Raw genomic sequence first — 26273 nt, 5'->3', positions numbered from 1 at the left:
CTGACTGTGTTTCAATTCCAAATCAAAATTAATTCCTGGGCTTCAGTCATTTATTGTCTCTATTTATCACTTAAGTTGTTGCTACTTTAAGCCTTGGCATACATTGTGGCATAGAAATGTATGCCAAGGCTTAAAGTGGCAACAACGCTATACATAAAAACTGATGATGGTGGAAAAATACACCGAAACGTATTTTAATTGATAAATAGAAACAATAAATGACTGAAACCCAGGAATTAATTTTGATTTGGAATAAATTAAAATATTAGTTATATAACTCGTTCACAACTTAATTATAACTTACAAAATACTTTTGTTAAAATTCTATAAGGCTTTGATAAAATTCTTAATCAAGCAAGAGTTATTTGTTCTATAATAAAAGTTGTGTAAGGCATTATAAATCGACCAAGCAAAAGTAGTTTCAATTCTGAACTAAATTATCTCAAATATATGCACTATATAGCACAAAACTGTTTCTGTGAGAACCCTTCTCGATCATTATAGAACGATTTGCTTCTTTTCACGTTTAATTTTGCTATTATTAAAGAATTAGTAAAAATGCAGTGACCTTATTGGGGTTTTCAAAAAAGTGTTCTAAAGATTAAAGATAAGTCTCCATACTGACGTTTTACGCCCTAGAAACATCTCGTCATGTTTATTTCATTTATTTGCTCACTTTATCTTTTATTCATGTTCAGTTATCATTGAGCACAATTTCAGTAAATTAAAACTGCACTTTTTGCAATAACTTGCATTCTTCTCTTAGTTAGTACAGCGCAGATTTTATCGATTTAAATGAAAACATAGTATATTGGTTATTTTTAAGTGTAATATATCACGTTTTACGAACTAATAATTCGAAAATAACCCAATAAGTTACAACCTGTATTTTATTTTTGATGTTGCGTATAAGTTATGGTCGGATTTTACTTGTCAAACGATTCGAAAATTGGCATGGATGAAGGCTGCTCAATTTTCGGAAGTAGCGACGCAAACACTTATCCGAAAAGTTTATATTTATAATTCCCGTTTAAAAATTGATTCTAGGAATGATTTTTGAAATCGGCATTAAATTTGTATCGTTCATTTAGTAGCCGCCACTGTACGAAGTTACTTAAATACGGTAGTTCTTATAAATGGCAATCCGCTGATGTGAAAGGTCATTTATTCGGAAAGCAGTGGGCGGATGCAAATGCACATCTAATTATTATTGATGAGATGATGATTACTACTGAACCATTAAACGTTAAATATTTACTTTTAACATATACAATCTACACACCAAACGGAAGTGTTTAATTAACGCAGGTGAAATTCAACATTAAAGTAAATACTTTGGCAGAAGGAATAGTTAAGTTGTGTAATTTTTTGTTTTATACCCACATTTGCCTTGGAACATCTGCAAGTCAAAAATCAAATTACACACATGGCAATATGTATTCCTAGCTTTTACTCATTTTCGTTTTTTAATTGTGCGGATTTCAATTGAAAGAAATGGTAACTTTGTTTTTGCTATTGTTTTTCCGTATGTTGAGGTGAGCACTTTGACTTGATTACTCCAGGTAACCCTTTCATCCATCTTCAATCTGTTCTATTTCATATCAAATCTCCGTATTTTATTCCTATTACCCATCTCTTTGACTCCCATCTCCATCCAATAATTCCTCACGTTTTTACCAATTTTGCTTCCCATCAAAACGAGAAAAAATCGAAAAAAAAAAACGTCAACATTTGTTTAATTGATTTGTCTGGCTAAAATCGGAAATTTATTGTTTACCATTCTTGTTTTCAAAAATAGTTAATCACATCATCATTTGATTGCATTAATTTCATATGAAATGGATTGAGATTAGTGGAAAAAGTAACTTATACATATTAACATTAATTTGAAAGTCATTGGACACTGTTATTGCATTTTGAAAAGTTTTCATCTGTGAACTTTCCCATATCTAACTATCTGTTAGAAACTACCTGACAAGACAAGAACATAATACAGATAGGCGACATTTTACATACATTACAAGGCGACGAAAGACCAGATATAACTAAAGAAGAAATACTATGCGCTATTGAAACAATGAAGAATGGGAAATCACCGGGTCCAGACTGGCTTACATCGGAACTTCTCAAGCTTGTGGAAGGTGATTCGGTGAATACTCTAGTCGACCTTTTTAGTTGCATATATCAAACAGAAGAAATACCAAAGGAATGGCTCCTCAACTTTTGTCACCATACCAAAAAAGGCAAACGCAAAACAGTGCGCTGATCATCGCACAATAAGCCTGATAGGACGCACATTAAAAGTATTCCTCAAAGTGATTCACACAAGAATTCGCAGAAAACTAGATGTGGATATTGGTAATACTCCATTCAAATTCAATTTACTATAACCAAAATGCGAATATTAGAATAGAGCAAGCGACAACGGAGAAAATCTAGACTAAAAAAGGCGGCGAAAGACAGGAATGTATACTCTCACCAATCTTATTCAACCTATACTCAGAAGACATCATAAACAGAGCACTTTCAGAGCAAGATATAGATATTAAAATAGATGGATTCCAATAAACAACTTAAGATATGCCGATGACACGGTTGTAATTGCAGAAACTCCAGAAGATATTCAGATACTAATTAACAGAATAGTAGAATGCAGTGAAGAATACGGATTATCACTTAACATCAATAAAACAAAAATAATGGTGGTATCTAAATCACCACAAAACTTCCCTGACATAACCGTACATAGTCAAAAAATTGAATGTGGGAGTAAAGTGTGAAAATAATTACTTGGGAACTGTTATCAACGAAAATAACGATTGTTCTGAAGAAATCAGGATCAGAGTGGAAAAAGCTAGAGACACATTTACTAAAATAAAAAAGGTGTTCTGCGGACGTTAAAATTCGCCTTGTGAGATGTTACGTGCCACCGGATCTTTTCTATCGAATGGAACAGTGGAAATTGAAAAAGATCGATACCAAGAGGATAGAAGCATTTGAAATGTGGAAGTACCGTAGAATACTGAGAATATCGTGGACAGAGAGAGTGATAAATGTGGAGGTTTTGCGAAGAATACAGAAAGAGAAATATGTAATTGATACTTGCTATTAAGAAACGCAAACTGTAATACTTGGGACATGTTATGAGGGGAGATAAATACCAGTTACTACAACTTATTATCCAAAATAATGGGCAAAAGGTCCATAGGAAGAAGAAGGGATTCATGGTTGAAGAACTTAAGAGAATGAGCATAATCACAATAACTGCCAACTGTTTGGATATGCAGTTTCAAAAATTCGCATAGCTTTGATGATGGCGAAACTTCGGAACGAAGACGGCACCTAAAGAAGAAGAACTACCTGTGGCAGAATTGGCCTAACAAAAATTAACAGCTTTAGCAATTTTCCTACGACTGCTCTTCCCAATAACGCTTAAAATACGTCTGTTAACCTAATTATTAAATATGGTAATGTCCGGAATTATCGAGCTGATGAAGCAACCAAAACTGCGAATATTCCTGCGGGATTAACATTTTCGGGGCGGCACAAAGCGGTTGATTATATCTAGTCCCGAGAGATCGCGAATAAAACGCTTCCAACGCAAATTCCAAGTGCATTGATTACTGGTCACGAGTTGTTTTTATTGTTTTGAATAGTATTTCATAAACTCATTACTGTTATTTAATGGACCCACATTAATTTTAATTCGTTCTGCTTAAATGATCATGGGAATTATTATGTTTAATAGAGGTGTCATAAACGGTTATTTTTCTGTAACATGTTATAACGTTTCAGTTTCACTTTGGTAATAGGTTTCAACATGCGGGTCCAAAAGGAACATGTTACTTTTAAAATTTTTCATTAAATGCGAAATGATAGTAGAAATAGTGATATATACAGTTTATTAAAAAAATAATTCTTAACATTGGTAAACTTAAAATAAAATATTCTAAAATCAAAAACAAAACATGGATCAGAAGTAACTACTTAAAGAACGAAAAAAACTGATAATAAACTGAAGTGATTAAATAAAATATACGGTAAGTTGCTAAGTTTATTGAGAGAAATCCCTTTTTTTTAAGATTTATTACAGAACGTTAGAAATCTGAATATTTATAGACTAAAAATGCTGAATTATATCATCGCTGCAACTAAACAATTTTTCGCTCATCTGAACGATTATGGTTTCTGGTAGAGATGAGCTAAAAGGTGATTTTAAAATCACTGTTATAACTGTGAATGTAACTTTTTAAAACTGTGAATTTAATTCGTTTTCGTGATATAGCAGCGTCATAAGGTGATGGGCAATTGTGCGTCACTTGCAGAAACAATTTTAAAACATTTGTAATTCATATTTTTTTAAACAAATAACCTTATTTAGATGTAAATAACCTTATGTAACAAATACTATTTTATACTTAAAGTACAAATTAATTTAAGGAGACTAAAAAAGAGCAGCCTCTTCAACTAGCAACTGGCTACACATTTTGTAAACCCATCTACTCTGAAAATTCTAAAAACATTTTGGAAAAAACTTAAAATATGAACAAAAAACTATTGTTTTACACAGAACGTATAGCGTATGTAGCTCTTAATTATTTGTGAACCAGCTATATTTGATTTTTGAAAAAAACTTTATTTGAGTGAAAATAGGTACAAAAATATTACGTCGCTACTCTTCGCGAACATTTTCAGAATTTATTAATATTCTGGGATGTTGCATTCCATGTGCCGTTTCAAATTCGACGTACTTGTTTTGTAATATAATTTTGCTTTGTATGAATGGCATTTTTTTAAATTATCATCTACTTTCGTCGGTTAGCACAATAGATAATAAACAATTTCAATTCGAAAAAAGGAACAAAACAGAAACACTAAGCGTACTCCCAGAAAATTATTTTAAAAATACACACACAAACAGGTTACCGATACAGAATCAGAATACGGCTAATGAATGGTGCATACTAAAATTCCAGATATTTTGAATTTGTATTTTGTTTGTTTCTCGGCTGCATTATAGTAATAAATAATAACCTCAAAAATAGTTATTATATATATTATTAAAAAAGTTTGTTATTTTTTGTTGAATCACTTACATTTTGATCAATAGGTACCTACTGTTTGAATTTTGAAAATTAGAGCCATTAAAACCCCAATCTAACATTTTATCGATTTATATAAGTAAAACTACTGACTATTTTGTCTATAAATCTACCTATTAGCTTTAACACCGCGAACTTCAGCAAGAGTAAAACTTTAGGTATTTTTCATGTAAGATGCCACCCTAAACTTATCCACAAAAGTAAAAAGTCAGATTGTCCTTTTACAAAACCTTACATTTTTACATGCTCCGCATTGTAACATTGCTTATATTAATTATATAGAAATAAAAAGTTAGTTTTTTGCAAAAATGTGGTATTTTTAATAGTATTAAGTTACGTTTGCGATATTTTTCAAATTTAATTTTTGTGCAAGTTCCCAATAGTAGCGTTAGTAGTGAAAATATAAGTCGCTATTTAATATCACGTTTAGGTCAATCACGTTTTATATCACAGTTTAATTTTACGTTCGTCACAGATTGTGATTGCGATTTATTAACTACTGTGAAAAAATCGTTATGAGACGGTTCCAAAAACAACCGGTTAAAACGGCTAACGGTTTCAGGTTACACTGTTATTTCTGCGGTTACGTTAAATACCGACCATCCCTAATGTTTAGATTATAGGTTTCACTTATTCCCATGATTGTACATATTTTTAAAACGACGAAATCTCTGCAAACAAACAAAAGGATGTATTTCAATACAAGCATTCCAAAAGTTATTTATAACTCCGGTTTCCGAAAATTCAAGCCTTTAAATAGTTCTGCCGATTTTAAATGCATGTTTACGGTCTCCATACTTTCGAAATCATGAAATACTGCTCGCCGTTTACGAAACATGGTAAATAATGGGAACAAAACATAATATATGAGGAATTATATTATTTGAGTCGATAAAAACATATCTATGGCACCGGCTCCAAAAACACGTTGTTGAAACACTTACGTTTTTGACGCAATTTAATATCCGAAAATAATTGGAACTGAAGTAAAATAAAATAAAAAGTGTTTTGATTGGGCTTGCGTCTTTCCCGAGTATTATCAACAAGTTTGTTTTTATCTTGAAAAACACTCTTCTTGTTCTAGATCGATCAAACAAAGGGTTATGGGATTTTGAATTGTTGTTGGCGTGCTTTGAACAGTGCGAATAATATCCCACTGTGTTGTGATTTCAATAATGACCGAAAACAAAATAACGCATTTTCTTTGATAATTTTGATTTGGTAGAAATCACTATGAATTCTACAATATTACGCGAGAAATAGTTACTTGACTCTTAATGGCACCACCGAAAACACAATCCATTCCGAAAATTTTCGTTTCACAAGAATATTGCATTGTGGAGGTTAATTATAAGTATAAACATGTATATAACTAAGTTTTTGAAGTGTATGAGATGCAAAATGTTTGTCTCAAGTTCATAAAGCAATTTTCACAAATCTCCAAAATATTCAAAATATCGGAACTACAGATACTTAAATTCGAATTTTTAAATTATTTTTATTAAATATTTTTTTGTTTGTTCACGGATTATTTTCGAGATTGGCATACAATCTAGAGAATGTTGCTTAGTATGAATGATCAAAAAGTCGTGTCTCCTCTTCTAGGCATAAAGTAATTTTACAATTTAACAAACTCCTTCTAAATAAGAACAATTAAACAATTCTGGTATTTATTGACAATTTGAAACATTGTTTTGTAATAAGGAATGATTCTAGACGTGTCCTACTTCTATGTATAAATTAACTTAAATTTTACATGGATTTACAACATTTAAAAAACCGCGTCTAAAAACGGCCGATTAAATAATTCCAGTATTGATTGGTACAATAAAACATCGTTTTTTTCTTTTCTAAAAATAATTCAAAACTACGGCAGTGAAATATTTCCGAACATTTTCACACGCTGTAATAAAAAATCAATAAAATTAGGCTTTTCATAATCTAGATTTATTTAAGGTCGTTTACATAACACTTGACAAGTGTTATGTAAAGCGTTTTTTTATGAAACTCTGTTAATATTTATGGGATCTAAACAAGGTTGTCCGCAACGTCACATATTTTGATTCTTTTTATTGCTTTATTTGTCGCAATTTTCCTTTTTTTTATTAATGTCGTATAACTAAAATTACGTGGGACGCATTCAACGTCTAAAAATAAAGCAACTGTTATGTATAAAAACGTGTTTTAGTAACAAGGCTAAAACAACTATGAACTAGAATGGATGAATCTAATTATAGGTAACTAACTCGATTTGAATCAGTCAGTTGAAAAAACTAATAAAACTAAAAAAGTAAACTCATATGAGATTACAAATATTTTCATCACAATGCTTTATTAGTTGTGAGGACCCTTTATAAGAATATGAGCTGTAACTATTCAGATAGCTGCAGACAAAAAAAGCAAATTAAAAATTTATAAGTAGAAATTGTTCGTTTCAGAAAAAACTATACATTTTTATATTAATTTGTCCTGAATTTTTCGATTCCGTTAGTGTATTTCTTCGCTCTTTAATAATCTGCAAATAGATATAATTATAAAATCCACTCTACAAATTATCAACGAAATTCAAGCCGGTCTATGTTCATGTAACATCGCCTCACAAATAGTAAAGATGTGAATACACATCACTGTTTAATCAAAAAATTACAAACAAATATCGGTTTTGTTTTCGTTAAATATTCAACAAAGCGACAAAAAGTCCTTTAAGACATTTAGAAAAGCAAACATAATATTAAAATCCGTCTCTTTTTAAACAGCTAATTCATAATTTAAATAACGACTATGACAATCTTTAAAAAATAATTTGAATTTAATATATTAGAAAAGTAACAATTTCCTAGAATTGTCCGCTTAGCATCCTTCTGCATGTACATTCATTATTAATTATTCTTATATGTCAAGCATTTTCATACTGAAATAATGTGATGAATACATCGACACGAGAAGAAGTAAATAAATTGAGAAAAATTAACTAATTTAATATAGAAAACATCAACAACCCCAAGCCATGTTCCAATTTACATGTTGTTAAAACAATATCTTTTACATACACGAAGAGACAAATACTTGGTTGTAGAGAAAAGAAAGTATAACTGCAACAGGAAATACAAAAATAATTGAGATTTGGAAACGTTTGAAAAAAAGTGGAAACAGAGGATTATTTAGGACTTCTGCCTTATTGAGGCATCCAGCGAGATATTTTTCCTGTTCTGTTGACCAACTTCTATGATTTAAAATGCGTTAAAAACTCAAACCTTATGTGAATGTTAAAAAAATAACTTTACATGTGGCTATCTGGAGCTTCCGACGCATTAGCATGCTTACGGAAGAAAATTATGTTTCTTAGGATGACAAAGTCTCGTCTGCTCATGTAAGTCTCTAATGCTACATAAACTGCTGTTAAAGACTCTTGAAGATAAAATCCACTGAATGGGTTAGAACCAAATAATCCAAGTAATAAGTAAGGACATGAGAGACAATTTTAGAGCTTTCAGTCTAAATCTAAATGTAGCAAATAAACAAAATGTCTTTCATATTCATTTTAGTATACACTCTAACACAAAAATTCAAATAAGTTCCGTTTTTAGAGGGGAATTTATTTTGGGATGATTCTATCGAAATTGCAAAGTTCATGTTTTACTAATGGCGCCTCAAAACCATATTTAGCCGTAGTTTTCGTTCTCCAAAGTTTTCCTTTCTATTACGGATGTTATTTTCGCATTTTGTGCACCTGGCTAGGTAGTCGGTTAAGTAATGGCCGCTAATTTTACTCAACAGATGCAATTGAGTCAAATTGGTAATTAATCACGACCTGACAACTCTACAGAACTGTAACTAGGCAATTTGTGGGTTTTTTGGCTATTGTCTGTTAACAAACTAACAATTGTACGTTAAAAGGAAAGTTCTGGTGCATTTACATTGCCAAGTATTTTTTCGCTTTCGAAACTGACCTGGGTTTTCCGATTTTAAATTGAATCTCATTTAGCTGATTTCTATCATATTTTTTAAGCCAATCACAGCCTTTGTCAGGGACAAGCAATAAATAGCATGCCGAAATATAGCGGGTTACTCGGAACATTTTTTATTAGTTCCTTTGAAACTTTTTAGAACAGCTGGTGTGGACACTCGTGGACGATTTTTTCAGTTCTACACGCACAAAATTGTTGTACTGATGCCATTTTCAATTACGATCAGCCACGTTCACTTAACTAATCCCTAAAAATAAGCCTATATTTTGTTGAAAATGAAAAAATATATATAAATTACATGTTGGTTATTTCTAGGTATTGAAGCTGGTATGTATTTAAAATTAGAGATGTATCAGGACCGCGAAATGTACTACAGCGGTAACAGATGTGCCACTACTCAATACCGAATAAAAAAGTTTGGCTTATATGTTTTCTAAATATTTCCCTAGATATTTTATACTTACAGACCTCACTTACGGAAAACGCTCAGTTATATTTAGTGGGCTTGGGATTATTCAATTAGCGGTTTTCATTAACTTGGCATAATTAAGTAAGCTTTAAAATGTTGCATTTTAAGGATTATGATATGAATATTAATCCTGGATAGATCCAGAGAGTTTACACTAAACTACTGTTTATAAAGATATAAGTAACCTTTCAAAGCTAGTTCATTAGTAATGCCTGTTAATCCTAGTAATATATTTTACATGAATCTACAGTTTCATATGAAAATAGGCTACAACGTTTAAATTAGGAAGTCGTTTGGGAATAAAACAGAACAAAATCACTATTTTTTTAAACTTCCAAAAAGAGGCAATTGAGTCTGCTGCATTTAGAACATCTCTTGCTAATGACACTGTAATGGTATAAAATTAAATTTAATACCCAGGCAATTTTAAACACGTTAATCCCACGTGGGTTCTTACAAATTGCCTCTAAAGCGCTTTATTTTTCTTGATTTTCTACTTAATGGGGTTAACGGTTGGCACTATCCAAAGTAATTTTCCTCATTGATTACATGTTTAGTGTCTTTTTAATGTGGACTCATTAACTTTTATATATGTTATGCAGGTCTATGTAGGATCGGCAAACGGTACCAGTTTTAAAGTTTATGGAAAATATGTAAAACAGCTTGATCTATGTGTTTAAATGATTTTGACGATGCTTTATTGTGAGCTTTACTAGCAGGTACAAAGTGGTCTCTGGGAATGGCAGGTTTTGGAAAAGTTGTACTTTGCAACTCTGAGCAAATTTTCTATTACTGTATGTTTTTGAAGCTTAGCTTGTGTGTGTGTTGCAGAACTCACATTGATCACGATAGATCAATGTGAAATGTATTTGCTTTAAAGTTTGCACAAAGATATGAATCTTCATCCATATGAAATTCAGATTGTTTAAGCTCTAAAACCGACAGATTATTGTTATTTCTTTTGAGAATTTTTTTTTTACATCTTTTGATCAGGCCACACCAGTAAACAAAACTGCAGATACTGAGCAACAATTCAGCTCAATATTTATCCCTCATTTTTTCGAATAAAAGTTTTGGTTGGTTCAAAAGTTCATTGGTGTTCTTCTTTTCGATTTTTTTAAAATATTTTATATAATCCTAACATTCTATTTTTCTAAATTTTCTCACTTGACAATCATTTTCTATTGTTGCATGGGTAGCTTCCTAAATATTTTGTTGGTTTTATATTTTCCGACATCTTTCTGCTCTCCATAAAGAACTTTTTGAAATTTTTACATATCTTGTTTCCTGTAACCATTTTATTACAAAATATTATTTCACATTTTTCATATTCATTGCCTTTTGTGTGAACTAATTGCTTTAATGCTTCCACATTTCTGTTTTTATTTGCAAATTTTGTGATTTTTTTTGACACTGTCTATTCTTTTACTCTTTAAAACTACTTTGCTTTTTTGTTGCTCCAGTCTTTCTCGTTGTGAGTAAATGCAGCTCGCTAATATTTATACAGAAGTCAGCGCATTTTTGTCTTACAATTTCTATATTATTTTATCTTAGTTGAGTAAATTCATCCACCGCAAAGACTAAATTTTTAATTAAATTATTATTACAATTAAGTTGTAGATCCAAAGTCGGTTCTTACGGCTTCTGTTATAATTTTAATCAGTTATCTTAGTTTTCCTAGTAATTCCATTTCTTGTTTATCAGACTTCCTGCATTTTTCGAAACTTTATCTTCGTTTTCTGTTTCAGGCAGTGTTCTCTGAGCCGCACTGATTGTCTCCACAATGTTTCTATTTACAATTATTGCAATGAGATTCACAGGATTTCGTTTACCAATAGACGCACCTTAAGATGTCTTATTTAATACATATATTATTATCGTGCACAAAATAGTGCGTTTTTCGGTGCACTCTAAATCTCATGCTGATTAAAACTTTCAACTTGAACACCCAGTCTTTATGTCTAAAACCAGAACTCCAACTCACCTTTTATCTAAAAGTGTCATGCGATATTATCTTAGTTTTTCAATGACCAAAAAGCGTTGAAATTGAATAGGTTTTTCTCGTCTCAACTTTGGGAATTTTTGATGCACAAAAAGTATTGTTTTGTTCGAGCAAAGAACGATACCGAACTTGAATATTTTGACTAATTCCTTCTTAAAAAATGCGAGCCAGAATGAATGTAATTTCACATCGCGCAGTGTAATCAATTTATATTAGCAAAACCTATCATCTTCAGAGCTTAGAATTAAGAGTGTGGAAAAAGCGTATCTAAAGATAAAATGACGCTTTCATTTCGAAGAAATTCTTCTTAATTTTCCAAAGTTCTTGTGGAAAATTGTGTATATTTTCTACTAAAATGGATGCAAATATTGAAAATAATTATTTGGTATTTGTTCACAATGTAAAATAAATTAAAAAATGCATTCAATCTATACACTGATTGATTTAAGGCAAAAGTGAATAACGAATAGAGAATTAGTTACTGCCACTATAAAATACAGGGTGTTGTAATTAAATTTCTTTCGAGACATACATTTTAGGGTTCTGCAAAGAGCGCATTGCTTTGCATGTGCCTTGTTTAACGATAACTTCATTCTCAAGCTTTTATTAATGCTGCGATATCATCAGAATTATTAATGATCAATGTAGTAATCAAGCTTTATTGGCTACAAAAGAAGAAGAGTCTCAATAATTCATAAAATCAATAAAAATGTTATAAAATACTGGGTTTTTTAAAAAGGTAAATTTGCACCATCACCTCAATTATGCTCCATAAACATAGGACACCCTTTACAACTAAGAATACCGGAAAAATTAAGCACTTCCCTGCTTGATTACCCCCTTTTGCTTTAAAAAAACATGAGCCTAGAATTTATTAGAATAAGTTTTCATGAGTAAGCATGTTATTTTCAACAATATTCTTGGTAGATGCATGCCAATTTCAAACAGTCATGTTTGTAAAACATCGAAAGAAATGTAATTTCCGATATTATCAGCAGTCAGTTAAAGTCAAGTCATTAAAACAGTTTTAAAAGTTTGTGTTTGTGTATAAAGTGTGCACTATGCATTACAGCTACAGTCTAGTTAATTGGCAATGAAACAAGTAGGCGTACCTAATTAATCATAGAAACACCTAAAAACTGGGAATAAATCAACAACTATGGTGTCAATTTAAACATTGGCGACGTTCATTTCAACAGGGTTTTTCCAATTTACGATAATTTGCGACTTAACCAGTTAATTTAAAACATTTTATTTGCAAACTAATTTCTAGCATTTTTTTGTTATTAAACTGCGCTACATTCAGCCAAACAATTCCTGAACTCTCTAAACTCAGTGATCTGATACATATACTAGATTGATTGAACCATCAATACAGTCTTCTTTAAAGCAAACGTAATTTATTCTAATTAAAATCCACGTTATTTGTTTGAATAATATTAATTTTTATGCTTGTAAATCAAAAACTATTTGCCTTGCATTTATTTACGTCCGTAAATTTTCTGCAGGAATTTGCGTTGTTAATTATTAAAAACAGCCTCATCAAACCTGAATGTTTCTAAATCTTCGTCGATTTCTGGTTGTTTTGATAGATACAAGTCTGGAAATCGTTAAAAATGATGGATATGTAAGTAAACAACAATGTTGATATGCATGCAGTCTCGCAAAATGTGTATTAACGGAAAGTGCAAAACTTATCCTAACGGTAATATTATTATATGTTTCTAATATCCTTTTTTATAATGAAGCGTGGTTATTAGGTGTACGTCACACGTTCAACTGGTATGATTCGTGATCACGCGACGGTTTGCTGAGGATACCATTTTCCATATTTAAAAAAAAAAAATAAATTCAACTAATAGTGGAAACTACCACTTACAAATTTCCAGACCTTGAACGTAATTCATGAACTATATTTAAGAGCGAAATATTCATACGAGGTTGTTTTGAAGTGGTAATTAATTTTACTCAGTGAAAGTGTACACTGCCTGATTTGTTGGCGGAACGAAGAATGAATGAACGAGTTAGTAAAATAAGTCGAACTCTGGAAGTGATTATCCATGGAAATTATGCCGAGTTGAGGAGCTTTACTGGATCATACATTTTTAAATTATTGTATTGATGTATCAGTTCAATAACACTTTTTCTTAAATTGTAAGTTGATAAATCAGTAAAAAATTTAACGAACGTATTTGAAATATTAAAATTTACTATTGAAGAGCCTTGTATTTAAGCTTGAATTTGGAACTTATCGCAGTTATTTGCAAATTGCGTCATATAGTAACAAAATAACATTACTTATCTAGAAGATAGACTTGTTACTCAGCTGTGTCCGATTTGTCTTTAAAAAGTCCATGTTATTTGTAAAAATAGTTACTTACTTAGTTGCTTATTACTAAAGTTGATGTTGTGGATAGCGATGGATGTTACTAAGCGCTTATTCGACTAAACGGTTTTAGACAAAACCTTTTTTTAATGTCCAAAGCTACGTTTACTAAACCAAAGAACTTGCGGCAACAAGTATTTACCAGAATTTTACCTCACCGATGGCCTAAATTGCTTTGCGTATTTTTTATAATTTACAAGTGAGTGGCAATGATATAATTGTGTTCTTAAACATAATGTTAAAATATCACATAAATAAATTCAGTCCAGTGAATACAGTGAAATACTTGCCTACTATCTATACTGAAAATGCTATAAGCCAAGTCAAAAAGAATAACAAAAGTTTATAGGCAAGAAGTGAAAAAAAATTGGAAATGGTACCCATGTTGTCTTGATATTTTGCCAAAAGCTACTTACCCACTATCTATACTGAATATGCTTTGTAAATTTAGGTTCAACAAGTGTCCGAAGTTCTTGAAATATTTGATAAAATAATGTGATAACATTTCTATAGGCATCAGGCTCTTCAATTGCTGCCTCCTTGTTTTCATAATCGTTCAGGCCCATTGAAAATATTTCTGCAACTCATTAAATCAAATTTTCTTTGTTTTTCTTGCGGTGTAGCATGACTATTAAATTATTGGCAAATTTTTAACTTATTACCAAATAAACTTCAAAATGTGTAAAAAGAAAACAAAAAGCAAGTTTAGTGGTCGCAAGTACTTGCTGGGACTAAACTTGCCAAGTGCGAACGTAGCTTTAGACGCACTTTTGATCATCATGCTTAAATAAATATTTTTCAGTTTCACCAAATATTGGTATTTTTCATACTAAGCGCTTATGTCTTACTTTGTTTAATTTTTGAACATTTTTATGACTTGGATGTGGGGATTCCGAAATAAAACCTGCTTATACATGTGTATACTGTACTAATCTAATATTTTTTCGAATATTATTTTCAAAGTGTATTGGCAAGGTAAATCATATTTAACTTTTTTGATGTCTAATCCAAGTGGGTGTCACTCGCACTTCATACCAAGTATCCGAGAATATATGGGCAATCGCCAAGATTTTGACAAAACACTTTAAAATGAGATTCAATTTTTCCTTTGGTAATTTCTCCTAAATACGCAGTTAAAAGCGACTTTCTCAAATAACCTTTAAAATACTCGCTAAATATAAATACTATGCCTCATATGGTTGATCATACTGAAACAATCCTGTCAGGTAATATTAAAATGGACGTAGCTTGAAAGAACGAATCGACTCAATACTAATATTTTCGCCCTGTAGATGGAGGTACGGAAATATTTTTTATTGGTTCTAACAATTTAAACACGAATTTACTGATCAATTTGGCTCCATCGTTCAACAAAGAATAAATTCAGTTTTTGCATTCCTTTGCTCGAAACATGGAATATCTATTGTAGGTATGTTCGTGGTAAACCAACATCCAATTCAATAAGTCTTCAAAAACTTGTTTTTTGCACGGATAAGACTACTATTTTTAAGTACAATGCAAAATAAATCTAGCGAATTTAAGTGAGGCAATCAGTGGTACAAAACTAGACCTTCTAATGTTTCTTCAAAGTTGTTTTATGGGAAGTGAAAGTAAAGATGGACGTCTTGGACGCTTAAATGCGAATCATTAGGTATATCTACTCTTTCGAACAAAAAAAATATTTTTTTTCCAAACAAAAATTATCTTTTTTGGATTTTCTGTTCCGAATTCATATGGAAAACACCATACAGTGAGAGTGGAAATTAACGAGTAAATTTGATTATTGTATTGATCGGGAGAAAAATATATTACTTAATGGCAAAGTTAGTACGGCTCATAATTCCTGAATTGTTCCTCCTAAATGAGTTTGTAAGTTTCTACGAACTTTTCCCATTTGAACCTTAAAGATTACCACAAAAGGTCATATAGAGAGTTCCGCTGGAACTGGAATTATTTAATTTATAATTTCAATTTATTTTAAAATCTGTTAAATACAGAGTTCTGCCCTAAGAGAATCTTCAAGTCTTTGAAATTTGTTGCGTCTGCGTTATGATTAGAATCGAAGTAAAGAAGCGTCAATCAACTTATGAAAAGCTGCAGTAAATTATACTTATAATTGTGTTGACTATAAAAAACTTCAGTTTATTTGGAAACTGTTGATAATTATTATTTTTTTACGTTGTTCTGAGTATATATCAAGACTGCATCGATGACGACGTCAACATAATTAAAATTTGAATGTATTTTTCATTGTCCATCTTCTAATGTTATGCGGTTTTCGTAATTTTTCATACAATTTAGAATATCCTACATCAGTTTTCTATTACTCCATATTGATCTAGAATTATCATTTTAGTCACATTCTTTTACCCTTATGCGTGTCAATTTTTTAAAAGATCGCCATCCCAAGTAACTCTATTATAAAAAATAAAAACAAAATTAACGTTTTAGCTGTTTAGAGTAGTTGTTGCTTTTGAAACGCCCGTTGAAGAACGTGCTGATTCAATTCTAGGTGGCATAAATCAGTTCCACTTTATCAACAGTAAAATCCGTCAACATAGAGTATGTACGTTTAACTAACTCATAAAATTGACGGTAATAAACACATCTGCATTTGTTGGTCTTCTGAACTCAATTTATCTTTATTTTATGCATTTCGTTATATTGATGGCTCCTTAACGGCTAATTAGCTATCTAAGCATTGAAAAGATTATCTACAACTCTAAAATTCCATTAATTTGTACTCTAGCTGTAATGAATGAAAAATCCACTTTGAGTGCTCAAAATTTTACATAAGCTGTCCAACAACTGCAGTAAAAAGGACAGAGTGGACGGAAACCAAACGATTCCAATGAAACTTATAATTATTCGTGCTCTATAAACAATAAGCATTTTTAGATACCATCTTGGAATCAAGACTTCAAGTTCAATTCAATGATTTCAGAAACTTCCAATACTTCGAACCTTTCCCAGGTTGAAATAATAAAATTTTGGAGCTCGTATGAAACGGTGAATCCAGAACTTCAAAATATTTTCCAACCAAACTATGAATCTCGTAATGCTCAATTCTCGGAGCAATAATTTTTCTCTATTAACAGTCCTGCAATGATATACTAATATTTTTCTATCGGTACACAATAATTGTACTCCTTGCATTTTTCTTTCAATGAGAACTTTATTTCTATTACTTTCTTCGCAAGAAAATTGCTGACTAGTTTGTACACCTATTTTCCACATTTGTGTCGCCTTCTGCTGCTCATCATTTATTAGATACGATTCATAATTCTCATTTTCTTATCATCGACATTACAATCCAACTTCTTATATCTTTGTTTATACTTTTTATCACTCAACTGAATCGTTTTTTAGGACTCTGTTACTATTTCATTGCTCATAGAAGGGGTATTTATTATAAGTGGCGGTTTTATGCTGAAATGAGAGAATGAGAAAATAAATATTGGAAAGATTGAGTGTCTTCAGGAGGTAATCCGTTGAAATTTTCTAAACCAGCAGGAATTATGGGCTATCAAAGTTTTTCAGGATCGGAATTGCTAAGCTATAGCCAGGCTGTATTGCCATAAAAATCTTTGGATGTCCCAATAAACGGGAAAAACGGAGTCGAATTTGGATAGAAATGTAAAAATGAGTTCCCTAATCTTCAATTGTACCTGAATATTTACTAACAGATATGATGATGATGGAGAGAGTTAAGAACGCAAAGCACATACGCATTTTCTGTGGTAGATGTTTTATGCTTCTCTATTTCTGTTACTGTAAGCTATTGTTCAGTACTTCGGATTTTTTAAAAATATTTGGGAGTTTTAAAACTGAGCAAATATTTAACACAACTCAGCGACTCAATCGTCGTCGATCAGAAGTTCACTCAACACCAACATGGCAATTTTTTTTTAAGGTCGAATCGCTACTTGTATGCTAACGACTTCTAAACTTTTTGAGCTAATTTTCATGCCAAAATTTGCAACCGGACTCACCGGGCGCCATATTAAATCCTTCACGTTTGCGATAAGGCGGAAGAAAGATTACATCACCTGATGTTACAAAGTTTGTAAAAAAATGCTTTTGTATTATTATACTTTCATCAGTACGTTGGATAGTGTTGAATAAATAAAGTCGACTAATTATCTTGATTGATGAAACTTCACTTTAACATTGACACGATCTATGCCTGTATCTAAGTCGAAAATCTTAATTCAAAAACCTAACAAAGTTGATACTAAAGAGGTGCAATACATATTGTGTCTGGCATAAAAACAATATTATATATTTATTGCGCAATAGCAAAATATTGCATCATTTAAAGTTGTTATTGTCTAATATCACTTGATCAGTTGTTATTAAAACGTTGGAAAAATATCTTAAAATAGAAATAATACAAAATAAACAATTCGCAGAAATTCGCTGTCTGGACTGAGCCACTTTCATCTTGAGCTTCACGAATTTGATCCAAAAAAGTGAACTGAAAATCTGCAAATATCCTTGTTCGTTGTCTGCCTTCCTTATACATTGTTCAACTCTTCAATTCCATTTTAATGACAAGCTCGATACTTTAGCAAACTGACGCACATAAAATAATAATTACGAGTAAAAAAACAAAACGACGACAGAACAACAATGCAAATAAAGTGACTTTCATTATTATTCCCGACAGGTAGCGGCATTCTTTGAAAATGCATTAAGCGAGGTATTTAATAAGTATAGCCGATAAACTATAACAATGACAAATTTTAGGACTGAATCAGTTGAAAATATACGAATTGATGAAAAATCATTAAAAGTGTGGAATGTAGGTATTACATAAACGGTTTCATATGCGTTATCGCCAGGCTCATGCAAGTCGAAGCTTGCAAACATGTAACAAAGAATCAAGTATGACCTTTCCATAGTTTCGAGTAGATAAATTTAGCAACTATGTAACAAAGGACGGACAAAGGCGTTCACATTAAAAACAACATGATAAGGGAGATTAAAAAGGTATAACAGCACATGAGCAGAGATAACAGAGATAAAGAAACGAGGATATAATTGAACGCAATAAAAATAGTATCAGAAGAGCAAGGAAATGACAATGTCGGTGGCATGGTGACACCGATGAAGTGAAAGTTCAGCCAATTGGAAAAACCGAACAATTCACGGAGGGGAAATATTTCAACACAATGTTGCAGTATCTAGCGAATTACAATTATGTGAAAATACTATAAAAAAAATCCTGATTAAACGATTTTCAGGCGGGTGACAAACGTTTCTAGGCCACCTCGTAGTCCAGATCTTAATCCCTTATATATTTTTAAGATCTGTTTCATGTTTTATGAGTAGTAAACTGGGGCGCGCAAAAACTTTTTACAATTTTTTTTTCCGTACTATAGGAAACCAGTAAGCTATTTTATATAGGTGATTTTGAGGTAAATAGTGGACATTTTCCTCAGTTACTTAATTAGTACTCAAGTCAATTTAGAGTACATACTTACTGATTAAATTGGAGTTACTAATTGGTTATTTATTGAATACATTAATTCGACAATATTTCAAAAACGGGCTGCTTCATCGGTCTAGAAAATACGCTATTTAAAATTCCGACACAACTTCCAAGGTTTTTTTCCCATTCCAAGGTTTTTTTCAACCAAGTATCTTAAAACGAAGTTTACATTCGAATTTCTCGCCATCAAAAACTCAGTATTCTAATTGTTTTGGGAACTTTTAATTGAAATTGTTGAAATTATCGAATACATTTGAAAATAACAGAAGAAAATGCCCTGAACTATCGTAATCAAGCAATGTTTACTAAGGGATATTCGATTAAATCCTTTTATTTTGGCATTTAAATATTATTAATCAATTTTGGCGTTTTTCTATGTCGCTTTCATGACGGACCCGGTATAATTCACTGATATATAGTAATACATCATAATAACTATTTTAGTAATTTTTTCTTTTCATAAACGAAATTATTGCTTATAGGTAGGTATACAGTTCTTTTGATGAACATTTTTAGTTTTACATTATGTTCATACTCTTTCCTTATTTCCTGATACGTTCTAAATCTGATTACGCCCTCGTGCCTATTAATAAGCATTACGGAATTACATAATTTTTGCTCCCATTTGCTGCTAACATTAAATATTCGAGAAGATCTTGATTTTCAAAATTTTAGTTTATGTTTTGAATTTTTATGGTTTTGCTATTTGTTTAATAATTATTTCACTGTGTATTCCTTCAAACAATTGTGTTTCAATTTATGTAATAAATATGTGCTTGAATCATTTATTTTGTTTCATTTGATACAATATAGGTATCTAATGTATTTTAATTATAAGCTATAGTTTGGCTAAATGCAATTGCAGACAAGACAAGAGACAAGACGTGACATTTCAAAATTTGGTGACGTCCGCGTACGTCGTTTATGAACTTTATCTCACTGTGTCGTATAATCGTGATTATCGCGTCGATCAACGTGACAACATTTATGACGTTGACGTCTTTTAGCTAGTTCATACCACGTTTGGTGCTGTCTGGGCTGTAAAGACAGAGATTCGAAAACATGTCTTGGAATGGTATTAAAAGTCACTGTCCGACCGATTTATTTCAGTTGACAGATGTCCAAATAATTTTAAAACTAATAAAAATAGAAAAAATCAATGAAATGATGGTGAAAAGTAAGTAACTATTTATGTTCTTTTGTGTGTAATAAAATTATAACGTCGATCGAGTTTCTGTTCATTTGTCCCAAAACGGCTTCTATTGGTAGCCGCATGGAAGAATTTCGTTTGAAAATGGGTGTTAAGAATTTAAGATTTAAATAACTTTGGGCTGAATTTAGTACTTAATTGGGACATACTGTACCTTAGAAAATAATTTTCAAATGTCCCCCCGCGGGTCTTCTATTCATCTATAAAATTATTTGATGACTTTCTAAAAATTAAATAGTTTTGCCGCAATCTTCCGTGTGGTATAATCTGAATAACCCTGTAGATACAAATTTATATATTTACTTCTTATTTTTTGTTAGTGTCGTATTTTATTCGAGAAACAATCTAACTAAATAGTAAATACCTACCGCTCGAGCTGTAAAAAAGTTTTTCTTGCACATTTCTTTCCCGATATTACTGTCGATAATTTTAGAACACAGTAAATTGTTCCGTCACTCTTTCATTATTTTTGCGTACATTTAATCATGGATTAATTGCAATTTTAGCTTGAAGGCTGAAAAATCCACTGTAAAGTTCTGCAGTTTATAATCTCAAATTAAGAACTGCTGACATTCCAGTCGTATTTACAATTCCTTAGTAAATACTTTAACGTAAGTACCGGACATTATCTACATTATCATTGTAAGATAGTTAGTTGATTAACTTATTGGATAATGATAGCAAATATGTATTTCAATCGAAAATAAAGTACACGTTTTCAAAGTTAGGTAGGTACTTTGAATAATTAAGTAACATGAAAAAACTTTTTTGGTCGGCATTTAAAAAAAAGTAAACACTAACATAGGATAAATGCGTCCCAAATATTGGCTACCGGCTAGATAAAAACACATTAAAACCGAAAAATTTTGCATTTATTCTTTTCAACAACGTCGTCGCGGGGGCGTCGTAAATTGACGTCATTTTTGACGTTTGGCATACCATTTATACGACAGTGGGCGATATTCATTTGTTCTGCCGCCACTGCGGACGGCCAACAAAAAAATCGGCACATTGCAAATACTAACCATTATAAAAATAAAAACACAAAAAAATTGCACCAAAAACACACTTAGATGAAAACGTACCGAAATCACATAACAGATAATTGTTTTTCGATGAGATGAGAGACAGTTGGAATGATCTCGAAAGTATCACAGAATCACTCGTAACACTTCGTCCACGACGCACCAAGATCTCGTCTGGGTCGAAATGTTAATTTACGATTTAACGGCGACGTTGTGTTTTCAGTTATTTTATGGCAACCTTTTAGATATCGTGTGTTGTTGAAAACTGAAAGACAAGAAAGATTAGACATAAATAGACCAGGTACGTCACGTGGATGTGAAAGTTTTCGACCAAGCGCCATCTGGAAAATCGTACTCAAGTTGTTCAGTTTTAAATAGATACACTGTAGTATTCGGATATTCAAAGTTCAAGGTGGTATACAAAAGTTATTTTGTAGCGCATCCATCATTTTACGCCATTGAATAGTACCAGTACCTATGTACCAGAACCCATAGAGGAAATAAAATACTATTATTTTTATTATTTTATTTTTTCTTTGCCAGTACCACTATGATACCTGCGGCCCACTATCATACCTACTTGTCTTTATCTATGCCTGCGGTCTGAAGGTTCCCAAGCAATCGGTGCGTCGTCTGCGTATGTTATCACAAACTCAGATTAATGTGTTTGGTCAGAAACCACCCAACTATAGGTAGGAATTACTTAATTACTCCGTAGCGTTACAGCCCCTGATGGGTTTTGGCTGACGCGACGACTTGCCTCCATCCAACTCGGTCGGTCATCATATAAGCTTTGTTTTATGGTACCATTTTCGACGCCCAATTTTCTCAGATCAACAGCGATGTTGTCTCGCTATATTAATCTGAGTCTTCCAACTGGTCTTTTACCCTCTGGGGCTTCCTGCCATACCAGTCGTATTAACCTATCTTCGGGTTGCTTACGCACGTGTCTTGCGCATCTAAGCCGTTGAGCCTTTAGGTAGGTAGGAATTGAAGGGATTGATTTAGGAAGGTTTATGTTTTTGGAAAGATGGCAGAAGAACCAATTTTCGTTGAAGAATCTGATGTTAGCCACTCGCTAATAGAACTAATTCAGAATTATGAGTACTTGTACAATTTCCGGCACATGAACTACAAAAATGCCCCGAAGAAACAGGATGACAACACGCCATGATATAGTGAATACAAATTGTATTCATTGTATCAAGACAATACGCAACATAACCAACACACCATAGTTACAATCTGTCAATCTGACTAATCAAGTTCCAACGTCGGCAGCTGCAAACTGCACAATATAAATTATCAAATGCGAACAACGGCAACGGTATGTCAACTGCATGAATGAACGGACCAACTGCAGAGTTTATAGATCCAGCTTAAAAATAAGCTTGAATTTGAGTACATTTGTTCGCAATTTTTTCACATCTACAGCCTGTGACATTTTCACATTTTAGGGTGAATAGAAAAGTGAAGTCAAAAATTTGAAATTTGAATCAGCAAAAGAAATGCAGACAAAGGTACAGCGCCGGGACACCGGTACAATCTATAGTCCTGTGTGGAAAGTCCAGGTGTCCTGTTAAAGTCTAAAGTTAAGTCTAAAGTCCAGGTGTCCTGTTAAAATAAGACGTAGTATCGTTTCTATGATCAGCATGATTTAACTATAAAAGAAGCCACAGCAGAAATGATAATTTACTTGGTTGTTTGGTCAGAAGTCAACAATTGCGTCTCAGATAGTCTCTAGGCAATATAAGTCAACCTAAAGACATTAATATATACGAGTCATAAGTCAAGGTTCGGTTACAACTAGAATCTAGTGTTTCTATTAATGTGGAAATAAATTGCATAAAAAGCAAACTTTCAAATTAATCAATAAAATTGACGCATTTGTTTGGATTTTCTTCCGGAGTGTAGTGTTTCGATAAATTCGGAATATCACGTGTAGCGCACAAGTGATTAGAACAGTAGAAACCAGTGCACAAAATTGTCTGATATTTTTGTTAAATCTAAATATCATCAACCATAGCTTAGAAAAAGGAAAATTTCCAGAGTAGTGAAAAAAAAACCATAGTGATTCCAATAGAAAAAAAAGACAATAAAATGTGATCAGATCAATATTGTTCCTGCCTATGAAAATAAGCTGGAAATGTCACCAAATAATATAGCTTAAGTATATCGAAGAAAATGGGTTATTAACTATCAACCGGGCTTCCAAAGCAGAAACTCGTGTGAGAAAAAATAGTATTTGTAGTTTTCCTAGACTTTCAACGTGCTTTCAAGACTATTAATAGAAGCTACTTCTTAAATTGAAGAAATAGGGGTTCGGGCGAGTGATTCTGAATTGGTTTGAGGAATATTTGAGTGGTCGCACGCAATTAACAAGAAACATTGAAAGATCGAATGAATCGAACAAATCATATGCTATATTCAAGAAACTAAAATATTTTCTTATTTTTAATTTATATAAATGTGAAGTTATTAGTGAAGTAATGTGTAGTTCAAAGTTACTGGTCCATTCTTTTCTAACCAAGCCTCATTTAGAGTTTGGCTGTCTTGAAGCGATTATAGCGAGAGGCGGCTGAAGACGATATTGTATCCATTGTTCTGAGGCTTTCCATTATGTTAATTTTATTTTTAAATTTGTGTATTTAATGAGCTGCTGTTCCTCAATACCTTGTTTAGCCAGAGCCTATCAGCGGGCGATTGATGAGAATGATGTGAAATTTTATGATTTTTACTGCTAGTTTCAATGTTTTCGCTGAAGTTTTAGTCCACTCCAATAGTGAGTAGTCTGTGAGTCCACTTAAGCCTTGTGCATGGATGGTTTTTTGTACCAATATCCTTTCTGATAGTTTGGATGAACAGTGAGGAATATTCTGATTTTTGTAATATTTGGTACCCTTTTGGCCATTAATTTCAGAAATAATCTTACAGTACGCAGGTTTGTATTTGACAAATTTTGCACTAACCATTTACTGTATGTTAATCACTTTGCGCCACCTTGGGGTGTTTCCGAAAGTATGAAAAGAAAATTCGACAGCAGTTGGCCATAATCTTCCCGCTCGTCTTAATTGCACTATCCTGCAAGTAAAAATGTTAATATTGCAAGTTACAGCTCAGAACTCTTAAGCAAACATTAAGAGACACTAAATTATCATTGAAACGGCGAGCTTTAAGCGTTATTTTTTCAAAATTTAGCAGTTAAATAATAAAGCTTATTGAAAAATTCGGTCATTTGGCCAGGTACATGAGCTGCAAATTTAAAATGATTTGTTAACTATTGAGATACAAGTTTATAGACGCTATTTTTTAGTTAAAAGCGATGTAGATTCAGGAGTAGATCCCTCCAATTACACTAAAAATGTTCCGAATGTCCGCCGAATCTAACTTTTTCTAAATGACCTGTCCGTAGGTTTAATATGCTTGGGATATTAGCATTCCGATTTTCATCTTCTTTGTTGGTTACAAAATCGACACATTAATAAATAATAGAAACAAAGTTATTTACATCAAATAATTTTTTTTATTTATACATTTAAGCAGAAGTATCGTATTTCAGAAGTACTTATGTAAATTCCAGGTCCTGCAAGTGTACCGGAGTGAAATGTTTCGATAAGATTCATTCCAACGAACGTATCAAAATCCTTATAAGCTAGGTGACAAAATAGTCGCCCTGAAGAAAATAATGGTAATTTCCGACAGGCTTCTTTCTGTTGTAAAATAAAAGTGTATAAAGTATCTGGTGTCATCGATGTTCTAGTATGTTTAAAAGGTTTTGCTCAAGGCACGGAATAACAGTCGAAAGAAGAACGAAAGAAGCCCCCAAAGATAGAAATTACTTACTCGTCAAATCACTGTAAACTAAAACAAGAAATGAAAAATGTGTTTCTTTCCTTATAAAGTTGGTTCATATGAATTTGATGATTTAAAATAAAATTTTAGCTGAGAAAAAAATGCTTAAAAGTCACAAATCAACGCATCCAAATAACCGAGTATCCTGTAAATATATCGCACTATTTTAACCGAATTTAATATCAGCTTTGGTTACACGCCCCCATATACCTGCAGAATTTGCATCCAATTTACCGCCAAAATCAAGTCTTCTAATTTAAAACTTACACAAAATGCAAATATGGTTGAAATGAATCGCAAAATTCTTTCAGTGCAAAAGACAACTCATAAAAAAAGCGAGTGTTTATACTGCAGAAAGCAAGATCAGCGAAAAAGAAGCAGACGAACAAGTGCAGGATGCAGACGGAATCGTCCTGAATTTCCAAAAAAAATTGTCGTTACTTAATTTCTCAACAAATAATGTTTACGACGAACGTCAGCTATACTTTTCTCCATGTATTATTCATTGATTTCTCGATAACGATTCGGTTTTTTATTCCTATTCTGAATACATTGCAGAAAAGAAAGCCATTGATGTCTGCTCATTTTTGGATGATTTGGCTACCCATCATCTTTCCGGAAATGTTTGGAACTTATATATCTTTTGGGATTTCTATGGTGGACTTGCATTACTAGAAACTGAATTTTTTAATCGACCAAGAGCGTATCTTTTAAATATTTAAACATTAACTCAAAAAAAAATCAGAAAAATAATCGGTTTTTCTT

The 26273-nt window shown here is 32.1% G+C and overlaps 1 protein-coding gene and 2 long non-coding RNA genes across 4 annotated transcripts in view; 2 read left to right on the top strand and 1 right to left on the bottom strand.

Moving 5' to 3' along the window:
• Window positions 1–22813, bottom strand: part of LOC109538280 (TGF-beta-activated kinase 1 and MAP3K7-binding protein 2) — a 55227-nt gene extending 32414 nt beyond the window's left edge. Inside the window, exons 1-2 of one of the 2 annotated variants that reach the window (XM_048663979.1) lie at window positions 22237–22813; window positions 21657–21921 (exon numbers count right to left, since the gene is read on the bottom strand). The gene's annotated coding sequence lies outside the window, so the exon portion shown is untranslated. The remainder of the gene's footprint in view (window positions 1–21656; window positions 21922–22236) is intronic. The other variant, XM_019905448.2, reaches the window with a different exon arrangement.
• LOC125503503 lies at window positions 13195–14001 on the top strand. The gene is made up of 2 exons (XR_007280923.1): window positions 13195–13246; window positions 13302–14001. It is a non-coding gene; the product is annotated as an uncharacterized LOC125503503 (long non-coding RNA).
• Window positions 22814–22837: 24 nt separating the features above from the next.
• LOC125503504 lies at window positions 22838–23347 on the top strand. Its single transcript, XR_007280924.1, has 2 exons — window positions 22838–23057; window positions 23114–23347. It is a non-coding gene; the product is annotated as an uncharacterized LOC125503504 (long non-coding RNA).
• Window positions 23348–26273: the final 2926 nt, after the last annotated feature.

The sequence above is a fragment of the Dendroctonus ponderosae genome, unplaced genomic scaffold (genome assembly GCF_020466585.1).
Source record: "Dendroctonus ponderosae isolate FM_Combo_2020 unplaced genomic scaffold, Dpon_F_20191213v2 Dpon_F_20191213_2, whole genome shotgun sequence".
NCBI lineage: Eukaryota > Metazoa > Arthropoda > Insecta > Coleoptera > Curculionidae > Dendroctonus > Dendroctonus ponderosae.
Note: the sequence above shows the minus strand (reverse complement) of the source record. Positions and strands in the feature narration are given on the sequence as shown.